The sequence below is a fragment of the Macadamia integrifolia genome, chromosome 11 (genome assembly GCF_013358625.1).
Source record: "Macadamia integrifolia cultivar HAES 741 chromosome 11, SCU_Mint_v3, whole genome shotgun sequence".
In the NCBI taxonomy this organism is placed as follows: Eukaryota; Viridiplantae; Streptophyta; class Magnoliopsida; order Proteales; family Proteaceae; genus Macadamia; species Macadamia integrifolia.
Genome location: NC_056567.1, coordinates 17,140,047 through 17,162,593, shown reverse-complemented (window position 1 = coordinate 17,162,593; position 22,547 = coordinate 17,140,047).

Genomic DNA, 22,547 nt, shown 5'->3' with positions numbered 1-22,547 from the left:
GGGGGGGGGGGTGTGGTTATGATGGCAATTAGTGCAATGAAAGTTTTGTTTTTGTTCAAGGACCGAGTTTTCTGTAAACCATGAAGAAGGAGAATTTCTTGGCCATGGAGATTTAGATGTGTGCAGCATTGTATCGTGAGGGTATTTGTGTACCCTAAAATGAGGTAGACTTTCTTCTTTGTATTATTGTTAAAGTCGAAAACACAAATTTCCCCGTGGTGAGGGAATTATAAGGGTGGTTATTTTATTTTTTTGGCCATTCCCCATCCCAACTGCACTTCCCCAGAGGAAAGAAATAAATGGTATCTTGGTCAATTTTATGGTTTGGATTCTTTTTCTTCATCATGATATGCCTAACATGTTTTCTGTGCAAATACTGCAACTAAGACAGAGAAAATAATTTGAGTGTATCATGTTGTCATTAAGTAGAACTAATTGTAACCTTTTGCCATTTGTCTAATTTCTAAAAGTTATTTAATGCAATTTTTATGCAGGGTAATTTATTTCATTCCACTGGACCCACATTGATGGAAAATACAATAATCACTGATATGTCACCCAACCCTAGCCAACCTCTGGTCCAGAATACAAACCTGTGGGAACCGATTTTGATCTGCTCTACATATAGATCTGAATCCTCCAATGAGATAGGATGGGCTTATTGCATAGTTCACTTCAACACTTGTGTTGTCTCACTAATGGCTAATTATGTGTCAACAGGAAACCCCGTTGAAGCTAGTGTGAGGGCATTTCTTTATGGATTGAACAAAGCCAAACAGGCCGGCTGAGAAATTGAAGAAGTATGGAGTGATGATGCTGTCCTAGGGACCTTACTACAGTCACTTAACCCCCTCTATTGGCCTCTAAGTACCCTTCCTCTTCTTTTGAATGTATATAACCTAACTACTAAGGTGTGTTTTCAATATAGGCCAGACAATGAGAGGGTAATCCATGTAAGACAATGGGTGTCTATCGGCATTACTACCCGCACCCCCCTAGACTATCATACTGGATGTACTTAACTGTTTTATCTATGGTGTTTAGTATCTTATCTCATATTAAAAAAAAAAAAATCATTTCATTTCATTTCCAAACTACATTAAATGACTTTCAACTTTTTGAAAAACAAAAAAATGTAAACCGCTTGCACCCTCTATACCAGACACATGCTGAATAAAAAGACTGCCCTAACCCTGTGTAGTTTAACCCTGTGTAGTTTATACCTCCGCCTGCTCTCCCATTGAAAAAAAATATATATTGTAAACCATTTGCACCCTCTATACCAGACACATGCTAACAAAAAAACTGCCCTAACCCTGTGTAGTCTATAGTCTATACCTCCGCCTTCTCTCCCATTGACCTGTGAGATGTCACAGTAGCCATGCGACATGTCATCCTTTTTTTGCCCAACTTATTTTTAATCATGCATTAAATACTACATTAAATAATTATAAGAATAAAACAAAGGACAAAAAAATATATTTACAATCTTTTTTTATTTTTTTGAATACATCCGATAAGATTGGATCGATAAAGAGAAGAAAGGGGGTTTTCTTTATATGGTAAAACTGCACCACGAAAGGGTTAATTGCTAGGGATAAAAGTTCTCTGCAAGAGTGCTCGGAGCACATATGAAGACCTTAAAAAAAGGAGAGTAAAGAAGGCCAAGTCTATTGCCCTAATCCATGCCTATTAGAACATCTTGGCCTGTCTCCCCAACTCACAACCCCCCCCCCCCCCCTTCCTCCCTCTTGCCAGACCCAAGTTGTACAACCCTTTGGTCACTAATGCTAGATTTTTTGCATTCAAGTCTCTGGAGCTCTCCCAGTTGATGATTACCGGACTGAGATTAGACCATTGTGGTCTATTGGTTGGTTGTCGCAGTGTCCAGTTGAAACGCTAACGAGTTCAAGTGGAAGGTGGCAGGTCAACTTAATACTAGTATAGAAAATATGTGCATTATTTGTCAAAATTCATAACATATGAATCATGATGAAGAGATTTTCTCTTCACCTTAGATGTTCAAGTGTCATGCATTTCACCTCTTCTGTTTTAATATATATTTTTTTAAAGGTTTATTTCTCAATGAGAATTTTTTGTAACCAGTGGTTGGTCACACTAAACATGACCGAAAAAAAAAAAGTTGAATCTTATTCATAATGGTACCCCTCTTTCTCTCTTTAATCATATTTATTTTTTATTTTTCTTTTAAATTAAAATGATAGAAGTATTGGGGAAAGATATGCATAGTTTATAAATATTGTGTTGGATTTATGGGCTTAATGAATTATTTAGATTGATTAAATGGGTGAGAGTCAAGTTGCATGAACCGGTTCGGTCCACTCTCTGATTTAGAAATATGCTGGCTCAATCCATTGTGGTTTAGGGTTTTGGGTGTAGAACAGTATTTTACCACTGAAGTGAGAGAACAAGGAGGTCTAAGGGGCTATAGAACATCCATAACCAAGCCAAGAGAGCAAAAGTGGAAGTGACAAACATCAATTGCCTTCAACATACTAGGTGAAAGGTACAAATCATCTATATTTTGATCCAATCATTTATGTTTTTAATAATTTGATATTGTGTTCTAATTGTCTGTGTGAGAAACGATTAAAGTATGATGTGAAATTCTAAAAAGACTTAACAAGTGGTATCAGAGTTAACCCATACAGAGTTAGAATCAATTAATAGTGATTTATGATCTCATGAACCAAGTGGAGAGATCCTCCATTTTGAAAAGACCTTTTGAAATTTTTTTTAGCAAAGACCTTACTAATTCAACCAATTCCTTCCCATGGATAAAGAATATGGAAAAGAGATCATAGTAGGGGTAATTAATTTTGAATTTTGATTTAATAATATAATTATATTTGTAATTTTAGAAATCGTACTCAAAAGGCGGTTAGGACTTTTGGATATCAGATTTCGGTTAACATATTTAAATCCAACTGGAAAGTTTTGGAATTTGCTTTAATGCAATACAGTAGCATAGTTACCTGAAATAAATAAATGAGATATAGTAAATATCATAAGTAAATGGGTGAAATAATGACCTCTCTAGTGGGCTGGGTTGTTATTTGGATATGAGTCATGGGATTAATGGTAAACAGACATATTTCAAGAAAAAAAAAATCCTACAAATAGTTGTAGGTTCTTTGACGGCAGGATGAAGAAACAAAGAGGAGGAAGAAGACCATGGATAGGGTTTTGTATGAAGGTGTTTTTACCTTAATAACCTTAGTCTCCTTTATTTATAACTTAATGGGTTTAGGAGTTTATATTTAAAAGAGAAAAAAAGAAAAGGACAGATATGCTAACACAGTACCTAGGAATTAGGTATGCTAACAAATAGTGGCCGTCAGATGAAAGATAAAAGATCTCATCCATTTGTATTTTTGTCTTACAAAACTTGCTCAATACCGCCGTTCCACCGGTCTTCCTTTCCCTTTTTCTCACCGGCTCCGACTTTGGCTCCGCCTACCTTCCAAAAAATTTGCCAATCTCCTGCTGTCCCTCTCTCTCTCTCTCTCTCTCTGGTATCCCATTCCTATCTCCTCCATCTCCGGAGATCTCCGGTATCAAAGCAAGCCACCACAACCAGACTTCTCACCCCTAATCTCTCTCCACCTCAACACCCTTACCAGCCCCTTCATTCTTTTTCTTTTAAAGAAAATGAAATTTTCCATTATTTCAGGCTCAAAAGATTACCCGTTCTTGGTAAGATTACCTGTTCTTGGTAGCTTTAGGGATCATTTGATTCTCTTCCATTTGTTCTATGCAAAAGCTTTCTCGGATTGCCAAAGGATTTCTAAAACAAGAAGGGATAAATATAAAATAAAACTCCAAGCCCTAGACAGAACTTGATGATGTAGAAAAACACAACTAATTTACAACAGTTAGATAAAACATAAAAATGGAAATGAGAATTGTATAATGTTGATCGTATAAAATTTCGTTGTTGCTGCCGTTGTCGCGCACTCAAGTAATTTGCAGCAGTTAGATAAAACATAAAAATAGAAATGGAAATCATATAATGTTAATCGTATAAAATTCGGCTGCTATTGCCGCTGCTGTAGCTACTGCTGATGTTCAACCTGCATTCTGCAAATCGTTAGAAGAAAGGAGAAAAAAAAAACCCCAACTACTTCACTTTCTCCGGCTGGATTCAGTAAATAAATGATTTTTTCCGACAAGAAGAGAGAGAGGGAGATAGTAAAGGTATTGCAACCGTGAATTGAAAATTTGATCCAACGGTTGAATGAATGTCGATCAAATCCTACGGTCAAAATGCCACTAGCATTCCTAATTTCTAGGTACTACGCTAACATACCTATCCCTCTCCCTTGAAAGAATAATGGGCTCAAGCCATTTTTTAAGTTGTTTTAAGTCTTGCGCTGGTGGGCTAAAGCCCATTTTGTATTATGTTAAATGTTTAAGTTAAGTGTAATGGGCTAAAGCCCATTGACTTAATCCATTAAAATGAGTCAATTGATTATTGTGGTTCAAATAACTGGACCAAGCTGAGCCAAAATCAGATTGGGTCACATGATAAACCGGTTCAGGGATGAACCAAACCAGTTGGGTCGACCCAAATTCCAACCCATTGACCCTTTTGACATGTTTTGGATTTTTCGGTGGATCGTCGGGAAACCCACAAAAAAAAAAAGATTTGTTTGGTTTTTGGTTCCTTTTGGGTTTTTATTTAAATCACTTTAAATGCCATTTTAAGGGTCGTTTTAAGGTCAAATCGAAATCCATTTTTTGTGTTGGATTCCTTGTTTCGGGCCACATTTAATGATCTACTTGGTTATATGACATGTTTATTTGAAATTTTATGTTATGTTTGTTTTGAATTATTGAAACAATATGGCATTAATCAATGTTTTGAGAAATGACTATGTTATTGGTTATCTAAAGGGAAATGTTTTCAACGCCAAGAGGTTTGTTTTTATTAAACTCTTGTGGGATTGTTTTTAAATCCAAGTATGTTGGATGATTTAATAAGGAAGAGACAAAATTGGGTGTCTATCTTTAATCTTTAAAAGTGTTTTTTAAAGTGATGTTATTTGAAAATAAAGAGTTTTCAAGTAATGCCTAATGAGTTCTTAAAATGTGAATCAATTATATTGAGAGTCCGAATGCCTTGTGAATAATAAAATACCATTGGTCGTCATGATGTCACTTTATCATGTACTTGGGATGTTGTGGATAATTACTTAACTGATCGAACTAGTGGGATGATAGATTTATATACTCTGAAATGTTTTATATGGTTCGATCAATGGAGGATGTTCAATATTCTGAGTTGCTTTCAATACAAGAAAATTAGACTCATATTTTTTTTATTACATAACTGTTTTAGAACAGTTGTAGTGTTTTGTCTTTGTTTTATATTGGCTTTGAAATTATTTTGCGTTATATTTATTGTCCTAATTTTGTTCTGGAAAGATTTTTTGTTATAATTTCCAGTTCTATAACAACTTTATGCCATATTTCTGTTAGTGGTTGTACAAATAATACTTCAAGTGTGTGTTTTCACACATATATTTATGTTTATGCATGCACTGGTTTATCATTGCCATGATATTGAAAAGTCATTTATTAATGATGTAAGTAAAAAATTAATGATATATTTTATACTTGCATGTCACATTTGGAACACTCTGTGATGAATGGATGATTTTAGAATTAAATTGGGTGTAAACTTTCACACATGACTAGCTACATAATGCATTTATAGGGAACCATGAAAGGGTGAGGTAAAATCCACCAAAGTGGCACATCTTGTTCTTTCATGAGTTTTCTAAAGATGAAAAGTATGTGACATTTGCCCAAAGGTGATGTCACCAAAGTTAAAAAAAATGACCGTACATGATTGGCTACATAATGCATTTATAGGGAACCATGAAAGGGTGAGGTGAAATCCACCAAAGTGGCACATCTTATTCTTCCATGGGTTTTTCAAAAGTAAAAAGTAAGTGACATTTGCCCAAAGATGACATCACCAAAGTTAAAGAAAATGACAGTAACCTAGAGATTTCTAAGCCCAAAGGTGAGGGGACGTCGAAAGTTATTGTTCTTTTTATAGTAAATGTGGATTTGCAAGAGGACTAATGCATTCTTAGCCTAAAGGATAGGAATATAGTTACAGTTGTGACTCTTGTATGGTTTTATGTCCTATTAACACATTTAAATGTATGTTCCTCCTATACACAGATATGTCTTCAATGAGAAAAATATGATAGGATTGAGTGAAATCCACCAAAGTGATACATTTAATTCGATTATGTCTTTCTCAACAGTAAATGTGGCATTTTCCAAATGTGATGTCATCAAAATTTGTGAACATTCAATTTAATTGTGTATTTCTTGACAGTAAAAATGAAATTTTTTTCAAAGGTGATATCATCACATGTTAGAAAGAACATTGCCTAGGAGTTCTTTTGCCTAAAGGTAATTGAATTTTTAAAAGTTGATGAATTTTTCATAGTTAATACAAGAAATAAGAGGACTAATGAATCCATGTCTTAGAATATAAGGATACAGTTTCAGTTACAACTCTTAGTCATTGACAGGATATTGACATGCCTATTACAAAGGCTTTTCCAGTGGGAGTGTTCAAAGATCATGTTTCTAACATGAGTATTATTAAGTTTTGAAATGCTTGAATAGTGGGAGCTTTGCTTCTTGTTTATATTTTAAAACTTTAACCAATATGTTTTAGGGCATAATTTGATCGATTATAATTATATTTTGGCATTTATATTATGCACAATTATTCAATTTATTAATTGCTTTATCGTTTCATTTAAACATGTTTTATAGGCAATAGTTGTCTCAGTTATAAGTAATATTTTTGGCACGATTTAAAAGGCAGTACTTGCCACAGTTCAAAGACAATGTTTGCCACAGTTATAAGCAGTAATTGCACAGTTCAAAGGCAATGTTTGTCACAGTTTATAAGTGAAAAATCACAGTTAGATATTAACCTCAGATCAAAGGTGATTTACCACAGTAAAGGTTAATATCATAGTTAAGAACCTACATTGAATGACAACAGTGCTATTTAAGGACATGCCAATATTTCCATGATAATATCCCACATAGATTCGTATTGAGAAATTTACTTATGTTTGTAATGACAGAAAGTTGTATACCGTATATTGAGGTGTATCTTATTCTGCTGTTCAATAAGAGTGATTTTTTCAACTGAATCACAGTAAGAGTGATTATTGTAATGAGATTCTATGGTCACACCAATTTGAAAGACATCTTATAATTAATGTAGCCTAAGTGGGAGGTTGTTGGATTTATGAGCTTAATTAATTATTCGGGTTGATTAAATGGGTGAGAGTCAAGTTGCATGAACTAGGGTTTAGGGATATGCTAGCCCAATCCATTGTGTTTAGGGTTTAAGTACAGGACAGTATTATAAATACTAGGTTTTGGGTCCCTACAACTATTATTCACTATTTTCTACTTTACCACTGAAGTGAGAGAACAAGGAGGTTTAAGAGGCTGTAGAAGATCCATAGCCAAGCTAAGAGAGCGAAAGTGGGAGTGACCAACATCAATCGTCTTCAGCATACTAGGTGAAAAGTACAAATCATCTATGTTTTGATTTAATCATTTATGTTTTTAATAATTTGATATCGTGTTCTAGTTGTCTAGTGAGAGAACAAGGAGGTCTAAGATGCTGTAGAAGATCCATAGCCAAGCTAAGAGAGTGAAAGTGGGAGTGACCAACGTCAATCGTCTTCAGCATACTAGGTGAAAAGTACAAATCATCTATGTTTTGATTTAATCATTTATGTTTTTAATAATTTGATATCGTGTTCTAGTTGTCTAGTGAGAGAACAAGGAGGTCTAAGAGGCTGTAGAAGATCCATAGCCAAGCTAAGAGAGCGAAAGTGGGAGTGACCAACATCAATCGTCTTCAGCATACTAGGTGAAAAGTACAAATCATCTATGTTTTGATTAAATCATTTATGTTTTTAATAATTTGATATCGTGTTCTAGTTGTCTGTGTAGGAAACGATTAGGGTATGATGTGAAACCCTAAAAAGACTTAACATATTGTCCCATGTGTGACCTCGAATTAAACTGATTTAAGGATAATGCTCCATGTTGCTGACCCTATTTAGGTGAAATTTTATTGAGTTATTGTTGTGTGCTCCTTTCCTTATTTTTTAACTTTTCTTATGCTGTATTTGACTAGCTGACGATGCATTTAGTTGGGATAATATTGAGTTGCTGTTTTATTAAAATAATAGATTTAAAAGAAAAGTTAGAATATAGTCTTGACAGACTAAATGATTGCACCTGTACTCTGAAAATGGGTCCACCTTGTCAGGCTTTTCACGTCTTGTCCGCCATTGTTGCTCTTATCCAGAAGAAGGTTGAAAATTCCATCCTCCTATGATATGGACGAGATGACTCGTGCATTACCATCATCAATCAAAATCTTATTTTGCATGGTATATCAACTCACTTTCCCATCACGTCTTATAAAACTCACAACAAATATTAATTAGCAATTTTTGTTACTAATAAATGGGAGGCGATTTCCCTTTTCCCATGGGGAATTTCAATGTGAGCATTCATGTGGATAAAATGAAAATCATAAAGAGGATTTTATTTTCTTGGTCGTTATAATGACCGTCAAATAGTAGGAAACTTTCTCCAATAAAATGGAAATTAGGTCAATGAAAATACAATTCGTGGATTACTTTAATGGTCCACACTAGATGAAAATACCAATTTTTTTTTTTTAAGACGTCAAGTAATTTTTTGAGAGATCTCTATTTATACGATGACATTAAACCAACAAATTAAGTTTGAGACTTCACCATCAATGATTTGATTTTGTGATTGGACTCTCTGAGTGGTGAATATTATCATTAACTTGTGAATGTCATCATTAACTTTCACCTCTTAGAAGATCGAATCTCATAGTTGAAGATATTCTCTCTCTATCCTTGACGAAGAGAAATTGGGTCCTCAAGTCTTCATCACCACACTATTTGATAACCGATTTTGACTGCTATAGGGAAATGGATTGAATTTTTAAATCTTGACGGCAATGTTTATATTTATTTTTACCATTGAAAGTGAAGGGAGGATCTAATTAGAAAACCCATCAACAGGATCATTAGGAAAAGGATAAATAGGTGATTGTTTTCCTTCTCTTTGAAAATGTAATTTTGACATTTTTCTCATTCCATCCTTAGACCTAAACAACAACTAACTAAAGTATTTTTTTTCTCTTGAGAGGAGAAGATTACTTTTGCCATTGTGTTTCACCATGAGAAATGCTAAAATAATAGTATCGTGGAGATTTCTCTTTATAGTGGGAGATTGGCAGTTGATGAATAACATATTATCATAATTATTTATGTAATTAAAGAATATTAAGAAGATAATATGACTAATAACTGTGCATGTTATCATACCAAAAAGAAAAGATAACACTTTATTGGAAGCAAAATCAACAGTTCAAACAAATAAAAATTTAAAATCTAGTAAGAATTGTTCACAATTTTATGAATGAGGATATGATATTGGTTAAGAATTTTTTGTTGGTGTTTCTCCCTTATTTCGCCTTTTTCTTTTTTTTGTGCGTAATTTTCTTTCTTACTTTCTACTTCAATACAAATGAATTTTTAGCAAAAAAATAAATAAATTAATAAAGAACTATTGACTGTAAACCATAGTAACTTTAGTCAATGGAGAAGTTTGTCTTTCAAATGAAAATGGACAAGAGGCCAAAAATGACCACGACTCATGATTCATGTACCATTTGATAATTCAGGAGAAACATGGAACTTGTCACTATACCGGGGGGCCGAGGGAAGGGCCAAAAATGACCACGACTTAAGATTCATGTACCATTTGATAATTCTTCCATTATTAATTTCAAATTGATTGTCATAGCCGCCTTGAAATTGTTAGCATTTGATTAACAGTTTCCCCTTGGCTATTGAGCTGAAACGTACAAGGCACATAAAGATGGAGGAGAAATCATGGAACATGTTTGATCTGTCACTTTAGCAATTTTTCTGATTCCAAAAACAAAGAGAAATGAAGATGTCTAATTTAATTTGTTTCTTGGTGCTGTTCTTTTCCTCTTTTAAAATACAATAGAACCCCCTAAGGGTTAATCATTTTCATTACACAACCCAAAATTCCATCAGAGATTCCTCTTTCCAAATTAAAAAACAAGAAAATCAAAACAAGAACTTAATTGTGTGAAAAGGAATTGTATGATTTTGGTAAGCTAGACTCCATTTTGAGACTTCTTTCAATATCATGAGAATATGATGCCAACCCACATGACTATTGTCCACTAATACAAAGAGTCCATTTAGGGAAATCCTTCTATTTCCTAGAAAACAAAATCCTAGACAAAGCCTAAAAAAAAGGAAGTCCACCTAATTTAAGAGAATAGCGACATACAGAAAGTTTCGGTTGTAATAAGATGAATTGGATTAAGCAAAACATTTATCAAGGACTACGAAGAATTCAATAAAGATGACTAATTAGAGCTTTTAAGGGTATTGATCTTGACAATGATGACCTTCCAGTTCAAAATTCCATGGTTTGCTTGAAGTATGAAATTCAAACCCAAAATAAATTTATTCTTGAGGAAATTAATCCTTTTTTTCATTCCAAAATGCTCCCTTGATTTATAAGGAGATGGCACACTTAGCCACTCTAGAAGTTGGGTAATCTTTTTCTGGCCTGCAGCAGTTGGTGAGATTGTGATGCTCCTAAGCCCACAATCATCAGGCGGCCTTGAGTTCGACTATTCTGAGGGTTATCTTCACTCCTCTCTCCTATAGTGTACCCATCTGAAAAAGAAAAAAAAAAAGTTCCCTTCAAAAAGGAAAAAAAAAGTAACATTATCAAGAAAATTAATAATTTCTTTTTGAGTGAATAAATAATATATCAAAACCTAAAGTGCAGAAAAGAGATGCAAGGAAATCAATCAGAAAAATACAATAAGGGTTGTGTTATAATAGGTGTAGTTATGTAACTAAGGGTTATGGGTGTAAATTATTAAGTTGTAACCGCGTGGAATGCCTATTTATATGGGTTCTTATGACATAAGAAGTAGCTAATGACTCTACTAAAAGTTCTCTTGTGAGATAGGAATTAAACCAAATCATCGTCGTCTATATTCTCTCTCATCTCTCGTATTTCAAGATACATAAGATGTATGTATCAACCTCACTTATAAAATTTAGTCTCTCTATATTTAAGATAATGATACTTTTTATGACAATTGCTCTTCACTGCTTACACTGTTAGCAACACCATATCATCATACAACTTGAAAAAGGCAATGTATAGCAGCATGGAAGCTGAATGCACCAATTCACAAGTGCTTCAGTTGTTAATTTTGAACATAAATCTCATTGCACTCAGTTGTAGATTGACCTTCCCAAGATATGGGTTCACTCTCTTAAGTTGTAAATTATTTAAAGTCCCTCTTCCTTCTCTTAGGTTTATCTTTCCTTTCTGCATGAAAAAAAATATAAACAAATAAGTGTAAAATGACAATGAAAAATATAAACAAATAAGTGTAAAAGTTGGGAATCTTTGGATGCTTATTTCATGTGAAAAACTAATATAGAGAACATGGAAAAGGCCAAACAAGATTTTTTCTAGTCTGCAATAGTTGGTTGAAATATGGTTTTGAGCAATAGTGACAAACAAAAGAATAGCAGATACCCTTGTCCTTTTATTATAATTGGCTAACTTATAATGTAACAACAAAACAAATTAGCCTCTATGAACCTTATTTTCTTGGCTACTTCTTGAAGGCCTCATTTGACAATTGGGTTTGCACCTTCTCCATTGAAATCTTAAGTGAGTGTGGTTGTGGCTGATGAAACCGTCAGTATCTCTGTCTAGCTCCTATTGTTTGTCAATTAGGGGAGTTGAGCAATGCATGTGGAGGGCCAGGAAGCCAGTGTTGCATTAAGACCCACTCTGTTGAAAGGTTAACCACTTTGTCCAAAAAGTCCATCCATTGAAAACTCCCTTTCAAGGGACCACATCTCTCTCTCTCTCTCTCTCTCTCTCTCTCTCTCTATATATATATATATATATATATATGTGTGTAATGTGTTCTTAATAAAGTAATAAAAACTTTTATTATGTGTAGAGAATGTGTCCCTTCCATTTTCCTTTTTACTTGCAATAAAGATTCTTGATTGGAATCCCATTAAGAAATCCAAGAACTAAGCAAAATGATACAAAAAAGATTACATCCTAGAATTTGTTTAATTAAGGCATCTTTCTTTGGTAGGTAACAGATCACATCCAAATTATTGGATTCAAACAAGGATTAAACCTAGTTAAATCATCATGGCCAATCCCATTAAAAATCCCATGAACAAAGCAAAATGATACAAAAAATCAGACTTCATACTAGACTAATACTGAATCTCAACCTCTTTTTAAGTCCTTTCATGGGTTAATATATATAGAGGTGGGACAATTAGGTGTTCTCTTGTGTCTCCTCTTTGGTAACCAATGTTTTGTAGTATCTCCTATAGGATCCAAATGCATTTGGACAGTAGGAGACCAATACTGCATTAGATGGTGATTGTAAAAGAGAAACACATCCCAAGGGTTTGCCTTGTAAGAGTGACTCCATAGTTTTCACAAGATGTGACTTAAATGGTCCACAAAGGTTTGGTATTTTAAAAAAAATTGTTGGTCTTTGTTCTATAAGAGGGGACTCACGTGGTCCAAAACAGAAGTTGGAGGGCAGATAACCTACTAGAAATGTTGTCACCAAGAAAAAAAAAGAAAAATTACCACACCCCCCCCCCCCCCTTTTCTTATTTTGAAAATATAATCCATACAAGGTGTGGTTGTGGTAGCTCTTGCTTTCAATTGTTCTCACTCATTCATTAGGACATGGAGAATGCACAATTCTTGGGCCTGAATGGTCCTCCAATCATGCATGGAATAGAATTTGGTCATACTATCGAGAGAAGACTCGATGATTCTCCTTCGATGTTAGAAAGCTAGCGTATCTTAAGATGAAGATTCAATGCTTTAGAAGAAATAATAGAAATATATATAGGAATTTATATATATGGGGCACCTGTGATAATCCACATCATTTGACACTAATTTCAATCACATTCAGCACAAGAACTAATAACAATAATTTTTTAAGTTCAACTATGTCATGAGTTTTATAACACATGTCGTCGAGGGGATTTTAGTTAATATATGATTTTTTTTTTGGTAAATTAGCCAATACATGATGGATGCAATATAATAAATAGATATGTTTACAATGACCTACGATGAGCTTATAATATCATTTGTATACTATGGTACCACCCTTGGCATTATGGTAAAGCCTTCAGTTGTTGATCGCCGAGACCCAGGTTGAATACTGACATGTGGGGGGAAGGGAATGGATGAAGGAGCGTTTATGCAGGTCGTGGGGTGAATAAGCATCCTTTATTAGAAAAAGCTTATATTTTTAGGGGGATGATTGGACACGTCACTAGTTTTCTTAGAGCTAGCATCTCAACCAATGGGAGAGCTGAGATGCAAGGGGCAAGGGGATTATTTTCAAACGGAAGGGAGAGAGAATGGCATAGGCTGGGCATCCCAGAAGTGTGCCCAATTTCAACCACCTGAAACTTTAGAATTTTGGAATCTTTTTTTTTTTTTTTTTTAATAGGATTTCATATGTCAAAATTTAGTTATTTTTCTTTAAATTTGAGTATCTTCTTATTAAGGAAATTCTGACTACCTTAATTCACAGCCCAAATATAAGGTTTTGTTAACCGCTTGAATTTTTCTATTATGTTTGAGCTGCTTTTCTGCTGGTGACCATGCCAAAGCGAATTAGTAGTTCAAGGAAGTTACTTATATTCTTAATAAAGTATTCTTGCTGATTCTTAGCAAAAAAATTAAGTCACAGTCCAATGTTTATACTAGTTTGCGGGAACATGAAACGGTTGAGACTTTATTTCCATGGCATACTATTTGATTTTTTTTTTTCATAATTAAATAATATAGTGCACTATAGAAAGGACCTTGAAGTTTCTTGTAGTTTCTTCTTCTTTCCCTCCATTAATAAATTCTTCCTATAAGAAAATCTTCTATCTACTAAATCTTTTTTTTTCCTCATCCTAGTTATTTATCCTCTACCCAATGTATTAATAAATATTTGTATGGAATTTAAAAAAAAGAGATAGGGGGTTAAATGTATGGATCCTACCTTCTCACTCTTCTTAATTTTTTTCGACGTAACTGGAACACCAAAATATATAAGGGGGGGGGGGACAGATCCCGAATTGTGTGCATTTGAAACTTATCATTTATGTACACCTGGGCCTTGGCCTAACTGTTTGTAGTGCTCAATGGAGTACCTACCTGAGGGTTGGTCACTTGATCAACTCCTCTCATCAATTGCACTAGAAATACTATTGCCATAACCAAATATAATAGGGAACTTCATGGAGTCAAAATATGATAGAAGATGTCAACAACATAAATCTACTGTGACAAACCTAGAAACTTTATATAAGCCTAGTTAGCATAATGAATAAACTTTATCATCTGCACAATATAATTTTAGATAAGTTTCTCCCCCCCCCCTTGGGAAATGGAATAGAACACTGGATTTTTAGCTGTTGTAACTTATTATCTATATATTTTGAAGGTTGTTTTGATTTTTTATTTTTTTTCAAAGTTCAAATTGAGAATAATGTATTGCATGGATAATTAAGGCAGAGAGAGTTCAAGGCCAAGGTATGGGACTACAAAATGAGAAAAATTTTGAGGAATCATTCCTACAAAAGGTTTTCTAAACTTACAAGTCCTGTAAATAATTTAGCCTTCACATTTATTTCGTGCCACATGGAAAGATAATATGATGAATTCGATCAATGAGGAAAGATCTGAATTGATCAAACATATGAGGCCAATTATTAAAAAAAAAAAAATTTGTATAATTGTATGAAACCTATGTCATGCACAGAAAATTGAAAGAAATGGAAAAGAAATATTAACTTAGTTGCCGTGACCAACTTAAACATATATACGTTTAGAATTAATAAAACACAGTGAGGACATTAAATGTGTGGACCCACACCATCAATCTTATTACACATCTCAAAGAATGTAAACACATGCTTGCTTTTATCATAGATGCAACCTAATTTAACAGTCACATCAATTTTATTGAGAACTATAACTGCTATAATTAAGCAATAAATAGATATAATGAAAAATTTTATTAAATCAAAATGTGAGTATGAAAAATATAAATATAATGAGTATTGTGGGACAGTATCCCATGTTTTTGGTTTTGAAACTTCACCTATAAACAAATCCGAAGGTAAATTGGAAGACTAATAAGTAGGTGTCACAGATTTAATGGTCATATCAATTTTATTTATATGTACAATGCCCATAAATAATGTAATAAATGATTTATGACATGAAACTTCTTTTTTTTTTTTTCTGGTAAACAGTAATTGGGAACTCAATGAAATAATCAATAAAAATATGATAATAATGTGAAACATAAATATAATGTGGAAGACCTAGCAACTATAAGCATGGTTAGGGGAATGGTTATACTTTCTCATGTTCTGAACTAATTTTAGTAAAGTTTCTTTGTTTTGGGGGAAGAGAGAGGGGGTGGGGGGTGGGGGGGTGGGGGGATGAATACAAGATTTTAGGCACTTCAAACTTAATATTTGATATTTTTTTTTTTGATTGAGGGTGGGGATGAGAATAAATTATACGGAGATAAAGAAAGAAATTCAAGGCCAAGGAAGAAAACTGCAAAATGAAGATATTGTTGAGGAATGATTGCTGCAAAAGTCTATGTGAAAATAAATTTAAATTAATTAATTAAAGTAACATTTTAAAAGTAAAAAATTAACTAAAACTTTAATGATACATAAGAATTTCAAAATCTAAGTGAACATAAAAAAAAGAACAAAAAAATTAATAAATAGTGAATTTTAAAATTCCCTTAGTGCAACCTTCAAGTGAGATCTGGTCTGGGTATTCCCATAGGCACAATTTGGTTAGAATTGAATGGAAGTAAACTATATTTTTATTTTAAAAATTAGAATTGAACTGGAAAAGTTTGTACATTGTACTTAGTTTTCACTTACTTCTGTTTTAGCCAACCAGACCCTTAAAGGAATGCAATCCTTTAAGGGTACTCTAAAGGTATGCAATCCTTTCTTTTAAGGGACCATTTGATTTGAAGAAAAAGTACATACATTTAAGATGTAGATCAGAAGCAATCAAACTATTACGTGTGCTAACGCACTTGTGCAACCAATTAAGAACTTGATCTATGATCATCTAGCACTCAGGTGCGTGCTAACGTGCGTAGATGGATTTCTTGTGATCTACGACCACCCTTCGCTAGCTGGGCACACTAGCTTTGATCTCTTTACAGTACGAAGCGATAATATGCCCCTACTATTATATCCCTAGGCCCTACTATTCCCACGGATCCATTTCAAGAACTAAGACATACATTGGTGAAGAAATTCCTCCTTCACCGTGAAAGGAAATTGCTTCCAAACTTTTAGTTTTGTATTCTCAGCCAATGTAAAACAAATTGATTGACAACTTTGTTCAAGGAATCTAATTAAGTAGCAGCAAATGTTGTCACATTGCAGAAAGTCTATGGCTATATATGAATTCCTTCCTTGTAGAAATTTTATAACTTATATATTATTTGCAAAAAGCAGAATTCATTACAAAACATACATACTTCCACCAAGGTTGCTTTTCTAGTATATGTGACTAATGTATGGATGTGATGGTGTAAAAGTGCAATTGGTCCTCATGCAAGACACACACACTCTCTCTCTCTTTCTCATTGATGAAAATATCAAATGGATTTATTTTTTTTATAAGTAGAGAGGAAAGTAGATAACAACCTGGTGATTATGGGTTTTATACACACCACATAGCTCACCAGCTACACTAGACAACTGTTGTTCAAACAGATTTACTTGATTACTTCCGTGCATCAAAGTAGTAACGGTATTAAGGGCAGGGATTGACAAGCGCTGCTGGCATGGGAAAGGAATTCCTTATGTCAAGCTAATAAGATCATTGGGAAGGTATAACATATGACTCGTACACATGAAGACTAATATGTCAAGGAAGAGAGAATGTGTAAGGATGCATGATGCCAGCAGCATGGCCATCATCTCCTCCTTCCCCTCCCCCTCCCCCTCCCCCTCCCCACCCCCATTAAATTTAAACTTCTAGGTAACTTAATTATTATGTGGTCCAACAGTGATGTTAGTCATGAAGCTGCTGGTTAATTATTGATCGATTTAATAGTATGTGAGTCATATTTAGATCCTTCATTTCTTGGGAATTTGAAATTTTCATGAGTCAACAAAAATACATTAAAAAAAAAAAAAAAAAAAAAAAATGAAAAATGAAAAATGTAAAAAAGGTTCAACACTGCTAGATCATTCAAATGAATAGGAGGACTTTATTGTTAGCCAACCAACTCATCTTTTGTTTTTTCTTAAAATTAATGTATCATAAAATATTATTGTAATGAAGAAAAAAAAATACTATTTTAAGTTTGGTTGAGTTCACTTGCAATTCATTGAGTTCACTAATAGAACTAAACTAAAAAAAAAAATTGTTTAATATGTTTTCAGGGCATATTGGTCATGAACTTTCAAAAATAAGATTTTGGTTTTAAATAAACATCTTCCCATTCCATGAGTAGCAAATATATTAATCAACTAATCTAAATATCATACACAAAAAATATTTGCATTTGTTAAGGATTTTTTTTTTTTTTTTTTTTGCTAATGACGGGTATTCAGGTCTGACTAGTCCCGTGGGCCCATACTGACCCTACAACCGCATGGACCGAGTTATACCAAAATTGAATAAGAACTATTCAACTTTCACTAAAAGCAGTGAAAAACACTAAACACCCCATGTGAATGGCCTAAGGTGTGCCTAATGATTTTAAGGATATTATTTTTGTCATTAAAACAAGTAAATGTATCAAATACTCATTGGGGTCACAATCAAAACCTTAATGTATGAATGAGTGACCTCCAAAAACTGATATTTAAACAGGTGCATGGTCCCGGTGAATGCAATATTCAAGAGGGAAAACAAAATTCTAGAATTTAAATCTATTTTGAAACTTTAAATCCACTACACATCTCACTTATACAATGACCCTCTAAAAGTCAGACCAACATAAAGGTAAATTTTTTTTTTTTTCTAAAGAGATAAAGGTAACCCTTACTTCTACATCAAATGCTCCATCTACAAAAGGCTAGTTGAACCTAGGTTTTCTCACTAAACAATTGAGTTTGTGCGATGCACATTCTCATTAAATTCAATAACTAAACCTAATTGTACTTGAACAAATGGGGTCTACAGTACCATTGCTCTAAAAGGCAATTGCATATTGTGTTTATAGTACCCAAATGGCTAAATAAGAATATTATTTTTAAAATAATCCTAAAAGTTAGAAGCCTTACCAATGTACTATAGCTCTAGGACAATAAATTAATATATAATAAATTCTTAATTAAGATTACGTTCATCAAGTCCAATAATTTAAAAACCCTATTAGTCTAGAAAGAAAGCCTAAAATTTTATTATAATTTTCTTCTTTTGCTATATCAGTCTTGTTCACATAAACTATTTATGGTATGTACTATAAAGGACATATTGTTTGGCTGTTCACAAATTAAATAAGATTGTATAGTCTTTTCATAGAACTAAACATGGATGAGCCAACCATGTGAGGTGTTTAAATGTTCAATTGAGGAAAGCTAAACAAATTAGATAAATAAACAAGCATGCGTTGCAAGCTAGTGATCTCGAGGTCTTTGTGACTGTTTAAGCCAATCTAGCATGGTTGGTTACTAATACAAGTAGTACAAATAGTACTACGTGAATGACCTAGCAACCTTGTTTCTTTCTTTTCTTCTTTGCAATAAACAAATCTATTTATCCCCCCACCCCAAAAAAAAAAAAAAATTACATTTTGTTAGAATGCAGTTTAAGGTTTGTTCATTTCTTTTTTCTTTGCAATAAGGCATTAATGGGTTCAATTTTAGTGTAAACGGTTCAATTCGATTTGATACAAGGTTTTTTAGATAAAACAAAATGAATCATTTAATAAACAGTTTTATATATTAAAAAAACTCAATAAATGGTTTCATTTAAATGGTTTTTTTTTTTTTTATGTTCCTAATTTGTTATCTAAAAGATTTCTTTGCTTTTAAAATTTTAAACGTAATGGAAATAAATTTAACATTGAATTAAAATTTTTTGTTATATATGCTTTTTTTTTTTATGTAAACTTATTTTTTTTTTATTGAAATGTACTTAAACTTAACGTTGAATGACTTAAACTTACAAAGTATATATTAATTGATTTATCAGTTTACTTAAATTATTTACCAACGGTTTCAATTTTAAAATCAAAGTCAAACCATTTAGTGAACGGTTTCATGATTTTGATGTAAACAACATTTCGTAAACGATTTCGATTTTAAATTCACATCCATCATTGTTTGGCTACAACTAGGACTACAAAAAAAAAAAAAACCGGGAGTACAATCTTAACAAATAAAGATGTCAATGAGGATAATTCCACATATTGGATGAGTTGTCATTGAATCATAGAGTTTCATCAATCATATAAAACAAATATATAAAAGATTCAGAACTTTGAATTCATGAAATGTTTGATCATGAATTCATATATATATATAAATCAGGAGTGTGGAATGTGGAATTTGTATATTTTGGCTTATAACAATTGTTGATTCCAAAGGATCATGCCATCCAATTAGAACCAATAGATCCTAGAGCTTTATTCTTCCTCCCCATCCAATTTTTTGAAGAATGTTCTATATAGAGGAAGGATAAGCAAATTCACAAAAGAAATAGTTAAGTTTATAGATTAGGAAGCTTCCTAAATGGCCAGCCAGCCACCAAGAAACAACGATGTGGGAGAGGAAATAAGTTCAAATTTTTTGGATAAGTAAACCTCTTGGTCTTTTACTTCGGTATCAAATTTCAGTTCAATCAGAGTTTATCAAGTTGATGATAATGTAATATTAAAAATTCAAGACTATGAGAGAATGGCTAAGTAACAATTATAGTACTGTAGATATGTAAAGATATTACATAAAAATACATACTAAAACTTCAGAAGGTATTTGATTGAATTAAACTCTTAAATTTGATACAAACTATAAATGTGATTAATACAAATCTTAGACTAGGTCCTCACCATGCAATGACAGAAATAACTTCATCATCTTTGATCAATCCATGTGGCATAATGAAAATGACCCATTTAAGATCCTTTTTAAATGAGGATTTTAAATGAAACCATGTGAAATATATTTTTTTTAATAATAAATTTTACAGCTGTTCATTAATTAAAAAAAAAATGTATTCAAATTTACTGTTACAATCAAAAGTTAAATTTAAAAATAAAATAAAATAAACAAGGAATTTGTTTGAAAAAGAAAAAGTCAAGCTGAAGGGGGTCCCACACAGGGTGGCAATGCACAAGATGTTAGCCGGCTTTCTAGTTTCTCTGAATGCAATTTTGGACTCTTCCTTTATCAGATGAGTCTGCTTTCCACAAGTCTTTACCTGTCCTCTGACAACAGATTGATAACATAGCCTGCCCACCTCTCTCTCTCTCTCTCTCAAAAAATGGAAAAGAAGATAATTTAAACTTTCTCCTAATTACTATGAAAGATCAGTTCATCAGTAAGTAGTTGGCAAGACTTGAAGTTCTTTTTTTGATAAGGACAAACCTTGAAGTTGAAATAGAGATAGACTCTGCCAAAAGAAAATAAAGATACAGGAGTTCATTATTTTCTATATCCTCATCTCGTTTTCCAATGTGCTCAAACAACCATAAAGCTCCAACCAGGCAACACTACATATGCAATGTACATTGTAGCTAGCTTTATCTTGTCTAAACCCATTGAATCTCCTTACAATAAAATTGTTAAAACACTTTAAACTTAATTTTTAAGAATATTGAAATTTACTCTTTTTTTTTTTTCATTAAAACATAAAGGGATATATGAACTATGCATAGAAGCAACAGAAGTGAAGGGATTTGTATCGTTCATGAGGATAGGGTGGTTATTTCGTTTTCCTTGTATTTTAATGTAGGCATCACATTATCTTTCAGGTTTTTTTTTTTCCATATAAAAAAAGCTAATTTTAGCTTGTCTAAACACACTGAATCTACTTACAATACAATTGTTTAAATTCCTCAAACTTAATCATTCAAGAATATTGAAGATTGATCATGATTTGCATTTTTCATTAAAACAGAAAGGAAAATGTGAACTCACGAAAGAATCAATAATTGAGGGATTTTTCTTGTTCATGGGGATGGAGTGGTCATTTCACCCTCCCTTGTATCTTAACACATGGGTCATCCTATCTTTCAAGTTTCTTTTCATATTCTTATACCAATATAAAGAATTGACAAAAGTTTTCTTTCGCCCATAGAGAAAGTTTCAACAAGCAACCTATCAATATCACTAAAAAAATAATCATAACATTATCCCAACATAATGGGATCAGCTACATGGATCCAAGCGTAAGAATAAAAGTAGTAAAATAACTAAAATGTGGTAAGAAGAGGTAAAAGAAGAAGTCAAAGTAACATCACTAGAACATCCACGACCTTACAAGGGGTCAGTTATATGGGTCTTTCTCCACCGTATAACTCTTTCCACGGTCATACAAGAATCGAATCCTATCATATGTATATATTTTCTTACAACTTATTCAATAGTCATTTTAGACCTATCTCTCCCTCAATATCACTTCCTCTTATATTCCACTAAGATATATTATATGATATACTATATCCCAGACTCCCATCTAAGTATAATGATGGACAGTGATGAGGGAATATAATCTTCACCCACTCGTCATCTATTTCGGATCACTATTACTTTGGTCTCTTGTCGTAAAAATCAATTATACATATTCTAATATTTTTTATATTCAAAATTAAAAAAAAAAAAAAAAAAAAAAAACTTAGTAATAGAGGTGGAAAGTTTACCTTGGGTCATACACTCATACCAAGGTAAAAAAAAAAATCCCATTTCCATTTTTGGCAATAACCATCTCTTGCTTTTACTATTATAATAATTTAAAAATCAAATCCATGTAGAATTGTTTGCCCTCATGGATTCTATCATGTAATTTTTTTTTTTTTGGTAACCTTTCATACTGTTCATTATATCATTCAGTCTTCAATTGGTGGGTCATATTACGCTTAAATTGACATTTTTTTTTTCTTTTCTAGTTTTGTACTAAGCTTAAATTCATAAACTCATAAACGTTCTTTATTAGTTTACATAACTAAAAGGACCACAATTCAATAAATCTTTATGGTTATGAGTTCTTTGGTAAGAAGCAAAATATACCAAGGCAAAATGCATTTTGTCTTCTACTCTACATCTATTTTTTGTTGGGGGGGGGGG